The sequence below is a fragment of the Dermacentor andersoni genome, chromosome 2 (genome assembly GCF_023375885.2).
Source record: "Dermacentor andersoni chromosome 2, qqDerAnde1_hic_scaffold, whole genome shotgun sequence".
In the NCBI taxonomy this organism is placed as follows: domain Eukaryota; kingdom Metazoa; phylum Arthropoda; class Arachnida; order Ixodida; family Ixodidae; genus Dermacentor; species Dermacentor andersoni.
In genome coordinates this window covers 146,172,873-146,178,932 of record NC_092815.1, presented here as the reverse complement: position 1 = coordinate 146,178,932, position 6,060 = coordinate 146,172,873, and the positions used below count along the sequence as shown (strand labels likewise).

Here is a 6,060-nt window from a genome sequence, read left to right as displayed (position 1 = left end):
TACCAAAACAACTGCAGCGCTGGCCAGTTCAGCCGACAGCTCGAGACTCGGGAGCAGTTCGTCCTCTTCGTTAAGGTGCCCCCGCGCATCAGCCAAAAGAAACATGCAATATGCATGTAGCATTATCCCTGGCAGCAGAAGCGCCGTCCCGGTGCATCTAGATATCGGTGTCAACAGGAGAGTAATAGGGTTTGATGCGTGCGACATGCACAATGTCACTAGAATGTGAAATGAGGCACTGGCATTGACTGGGGCGATTTCACATGCAACTGGAGTCGTGGCACTCCGTGTGGGCCTGTGTACCGAGACAATATACATTGTTTCCCACTCCTCTGGGAAAACTGTACATGACACAGAGTTCACGTTTTGTGGAAATGGGATGAATGCTAGGGGTAATGAGGAGCGACAGTTCAAAGTTCCTGGTTTAAATGTGAGGTTTGCAGATAATTGGAATGTTATTTTTTTCTCTGTTACATAATACAAAGCACCTAGGTTTCCCCAGTGCGTTCGATGAACTGGCACCTCGTTTTCGTTTGGTTGAAAAAAGGGGGCAAGTTATGGCCGATGCGTAGGTGAGGTTTAAATAGCCTGTGGCTTAATAAATGGTCCTTGCAGTAGGTTACTTACGGAAACAGTCCACAGCCCTAGAAGTGTCTCGCCAACATCGCAAAATATTAGTCTGCTGTCTTTGGAAAACTGTAACTGGCACAGAGTTCAAATTTGGTAAATATAGAAGGAGCGGCATATGCTGATGTACGTGTGAAGTTTAACACGTGTGGGTACTTACAGCCTTTGCAAAAAAAAGTACTTTGGTAATATCACAAAAGTGTTATTTTGCTGGGATAGCTTGTTTCTCAGTGTCCTTTTAGAACTGAATCTGGCACCGAGATCACGTTTGTTCAAAATTGGGGCATTATACGGGCAGTCTGTGTCCACAGTTTCAAGTTTCTTGGTTAATTACAGGCTTTGCAGATTATTACTGAACTCTAGTTTTCTCCCTATTTTTATCCATGGTGCGAGGCATGCAGGAGTATTTCCCAATGTCCTTGGTGAACTGAACGAGGCACTTTGTCTATATTTGGTTGAAATGCGAGTAGGCTCTGGGTGCTTAGTAGGTAAAGTTTGTGGATTGTGACCTTTTCATTACATTACTTAATTTAATTAATTATTAAACCACTCCAATGTGGGCAAAGTTGAGAAGGGTGCAATTTAATTACATCCAAAAGGATCAACTTCACTGGAAATTAAGCTGCGAATCTGCAAGGCTGCATGAATATTCTGCTTCTTTTTACTTCTTCCAGCCAATTCAGAAACTCATTCTTTAGTGCTAACTATATGAAACGTATTTCATATAGACATACTTTCACCATGCCGTGACTCAGAATCAAAGTGTCCGTTTAGTGGTGTGTAAGTATGCTGTACGTGCTGCCAAAGTCATTTCTGTGTCACAAAGCATGAAATACGATATCGCCATGCCAATTATTCTTTTGGAGATCGCCCACGGTGCCAGGAAGAGCCTTATCGTTTATTCATTTACCACGTCGCCCCTACCCAATGGGCATTGAAACTCCCTCGGACGTCCGGATAAGATCCTGACGTCCAAGTCCTAGAGCAGTCGTCCTGGGGACATCCAGTGGATATCATTATCGGACTAATTTCAACATCCAGTTCTTATCCTCCTGCGGACATCCTTAGGTCATTCGTGCTGGACATTTCGCCAATGTCCCGAGCAGGACTTCGTTCGGACTTGAGTGACGAACTGCTCTGTTGCTGAGCATTTCTGCACTTGCAAATATCAACGTAGAACCGGCCTTGAGTTCATTCAAGCTAACTACAGCTAACTTTGTTCAGTAGAGGCATCAACGTTTGTCGGCGAAATATCAATGAGTCCTCAAACATGCAGCATAAGATAAACCAAATTCGATCGAATTCTACCTGCCCATGGGATTTTTTTCTTCTGGTGGAGAGCATACAGGCTACCACGGAGGCAGGTTATAGTGGACTGGTTCTAAAGCACAGCGTGATCGTAAAAGCTACCAAGCTTGTGTGACCGTCTCATTATTATTACTTGCAGAGCCACAGAAACATTTCTGTGCTTAGAGTGCTTACGCGTTATCAAACATATCCTTTTTGGACCATCACGCTCGCCAGATATCGATGTGACCAGAGACCGACTGTCCCATTGTATAGTTGACGTCCATTTACGACGCGTTTCAAATAATAACAGCAGCCTCTCATTTGGAAACTTCAGAAATATTTCTATCATCCCTAAAAACGCAGAAAACGCGTCGCAAGCATACCAATTATGCTACCAGCGCAATCTTTTCTGAAGCTTAGCATACCCTGCATTTTTTTTCGCGGGAGACTATTTCTATTTATCGTTTGGGGCATCCTTCTGGCAGTATTTTTGAAAGTGTGGATCGGCAGAATTTCACTGGTGGCATTAACCCTGTTTTTGTATACACTGCTGTGACAGTTAACAACACAATAATTATTTCCAGTCATCCGAGGAGGCGCCGTCGGAAACAAGAGACGTTTCGCGCGCAGCGCGAGCTGAGCGCGGGCGCGACCTTGAATGGAAGCGGCGAAAACGTACACCTGTGGGAGGTGCAATCGTTCCGCCAGGAGAGAAACGAGCGCCATGCGAGCGCTGGCGTCTAGGATGAAACTTGGCGTGCGAAAAAGGCGCGAAGGCGAGCGTTTCGCGCGTTTGTGAGTGCATAGGCGCCATTTTCAGTTGTCACTATGGCTGCGCAAGGTGCTCAAGGCTGTTGTTTCTTTCTCCTGGGCTCCTGGCCGGGTTGGCCCAACAGAAAAGGTAAGCTGAAGCGTGCCTGGACTTTATACTATACTATGTGTTGTCGGTATGTTCTACAGGCCACATATGCGCAGTAGTTCGCGTGAGCGGCTTTCTTTTAGTCGCATATATGCAAGGAGGTGCTGCTGTACGCGATTGCTTGCTGTCGCATACGTCGCTGGGAGCTGCTACTCACTATTAATACTCTGTAGCGCACGCAAAGTATGCAGAGAGCTCGCAAGAGATTTGCTGAAGAGACAGCGGCACGGGAGACGAAGAAATCCTTTCAACTTCTCCATTCTCCGTGCACCGGGCAGGAGTGTTCTCCGACCAGTCCATCTGTTGTTTCGCAGTCCTTGTGCAAACGGTTGGAAACCGTACCTTGTGTTAACGTGAACGAAATCGTTCAGAAACCCGAGTAGTCAGAATATGACACACTTTCACAAGACTCCACATTCTGTGACCGCGATTACTCCGGGCGATTGAGATTCGGTGCGGATGGCTTTCCACTTCGTGAGTCAAGCAGCAATGTATGCATATTTAATTTCTATAGTAACACATGATAAAATTGAAAATTTTTGTATTAGCTGGTGAGATTGTAAATGTGGCATTTAATACAAGTAATACTTTGGGATCTCCTAAACATGACTACTGGCTTGTATATGCCTAAACATACAGCACAGCTGTATAATTGAGCCTTTACCCCACCGTCAAGGTATCTAATTAGTAAAGAAATCCTAAAATTAGCAGCTTTGAGACCTAGGCTAATTTGGAGCAACCTTTTAAAGTATGCGCGCTGTATTGCAATGTCAGGTGATTGTAAGTTTACACTATTCACATTAAACAAACTATTCTCATAGAATAGTGTTTGCAGTCTTTTGCTTCGTAAATTGGTAACTCGTTCCATAGAAGAAATATTTTTATTTTTGTTTTGGCGTGGTTGTTGCAGGCAGGTAATTTTTGAGCTCGCAGTCAGGTTTGTTAATTTATTATGTATCTTTCCTAGTACAAAATAGGAGGTGTTTTGCCATATTATGGTGGTAACAACATTGAGATTTTATTACTGGTCACAGTTTTCGAACTTGTTCAAGCATGTGTTCTTTCTTCAGATGCGTTATGCCACTATTGAATTCACCAAAGCTGAAGAAGTGGATCGAAGTTGTTCCTACAAGTTGGATTTCCGACAAGTGTTGGTGGCCAGCTCACGCAAAGCCCGAAAAGCTTACGTCAATGGTGAAAAAAAATCACACCCGGTGGAATCAACGTGGAAACAGTTTGACATTTCTGTAAAAGGGTTATTTGTGGGAGCTATGTTTTGGTATGGTGATTTTTTAGAACAAAATGAGAGTCAAAACTTGACCATTGCATTGTCATTTCTTGTTCAGCCACATACGATCATGCACGTAAAAAGCTGAATAAAAGTCAGTTCACATCGAACCTGAGCAGTGACCCTGACATGATTAAAAAAAGAGGCCGCCGAGCACCATTTGTATACACAGACTCGGATTAAAGTGACTCGCAACCTTCTCCAAGCTCTGTGAAGCAGCTGCGAATCCCAGAGGTTCCCGAAGATTTTCCGCAGAGTGAAGTAAATGTGGTCACTACAGCTTTGTAACGCAAAAAATGTAGCTGCTGTAAATAAAATATAATGATTACGTTATTCGTACGATGGTGCCCCTTTAAAGCTTTCTCGTAGTTTATGATTGCTTGCTCTGTCTAACATCTGTGAATGTGTCCCACGTTTTGTCCATCTGTGCAAGAGAGCTCTGTGGGGACAACCATAGGGGACAACAGTGCCATTCAGGTTCTATGAGCCTGAGTTCATTTGCTGTCTCCAAGGTATTGCTAGAATTCGAAAAAAAAGGCACGGTCCAAATAATTCAGGTCTCAGCTGTGTGATATTTTAGGTGTGAGGATTGTCAGTACCTTTATGTTTCTTAGTCATTACTGAATGTAGTGAAATGTGATAGCGTACTGATTGCCAACTTTTTTTCGCGGATTCGACGAGCCTCACCTCACGATTCATTCACGCTAATGAAACAGTCAATGCCTGTGCTCTCTTCATGTCTCGTATTCCATGTGGCATTCTGTGCTTTTTTTTTCATGTTCCCTGATGTTAAGGTGAAGAATAAGTGTATTGCAGTGAAAGAAGTGTACCATACTTTTGAAGTACACTGAGGGCTACACCTGGTCCTGCCTACCTTGATGTTTCTAAATATGTATTACCGATAGTGGTGCTTAGTAGACGTTCTTATGTGATCTCATTTCACTCTTGTAGCACTTGGGGGCTGGAAATTTTAATGTACTGCTGTAAAAGCTGTCACCTGCAGCCTTTGTCTTAGTTTGTGGTAATAAGTTGTTGACATTTATTATAATGCAGGACTGTCACATGCATTCTGTCTCTGAATCTTATAGGTTTGCAGTATCTTGTCTCGTGACCAGTTCTGTATTTGAATACTTGTATCACTTGCATTACTAGTGACTCTGTATTAAATCGAGCTTTTGTAATAGAAATGAATAAAGATATCTGTGAAAGTGATTGTCTCTCCATTTTATGTAAACTTAGCTTGCTTTGGAATCTGCGTTCCACGGGTGCAAGTTGTATTTTCATTAGTACATGTCAGTACTGCATCATCTTTGCAGCACAGATTCTACAGAAGGCCAATATTTACGTAACTGTGCGTTCACAAACGGCCCATTTCAATAAAAATGAACATCCTGCAGACATCCCTTAATGGTCCACGGTTCGTCGTACGGATGCCTGACGGACGTTTAGCAATGAAAACATAAACAAATTCTTGCATCCGTGGAACATCCGTATATCCGTTCTAGACATCCGCGGGACACCCCTCGGACTGCCAATTAGTATGCGCCTGGTAGTCCTGTGGATGTCCGCCGTACGCCCTTAGGCGATCTGCGGACGTCCTATGGATGACCAAGATATCCAGAATCGGTAGTCCAGTGGATGTCCAGAGGAGTTCACATGCCCATTGGGTAAGTGGGATCAAGAAACTGTCAGTCTCTCTAAATTTGTTCTATATTTGCTGGGATATCGAACTGTACTGCTTATCGCTGGTCCTGTACAGCTCTGTGGGAGTTTACAAAAGAAGCTGCCCAACAAGCAAGGCAAACACTACAAGCATCATCAAAAGTGTGTTCATTTGTGCCTTGTACTTGTACCCACCATGGCGCCCAACCTTGCGGCCACATATTTTATTGCCTATAGGCGGCCAGTGGCACTCGTGGAAGACTATGCGGTGTCA

General features: G+C 43.8%; 1 long non-coding RNA gene across 1 annotated transcript; it reads left to right on the top strand.

The window, feature by feature from the left end:
* Positions 1-2,551: 2,551 nt before the first annotated feature.
* Positions 2,552-5,332, top strand: LOC140215961 (uncharacterized). Its single transcript, XR_011892572.1, has 2 exons — positions 2,552-2,818; positions 3,907-5,332. It is a non-coding gene; the product is annotated as an uncharacterized lncRNA (long non-coding RNA).
* Positions 5,333-6,060: the final 728 nt, after the last annotated feature.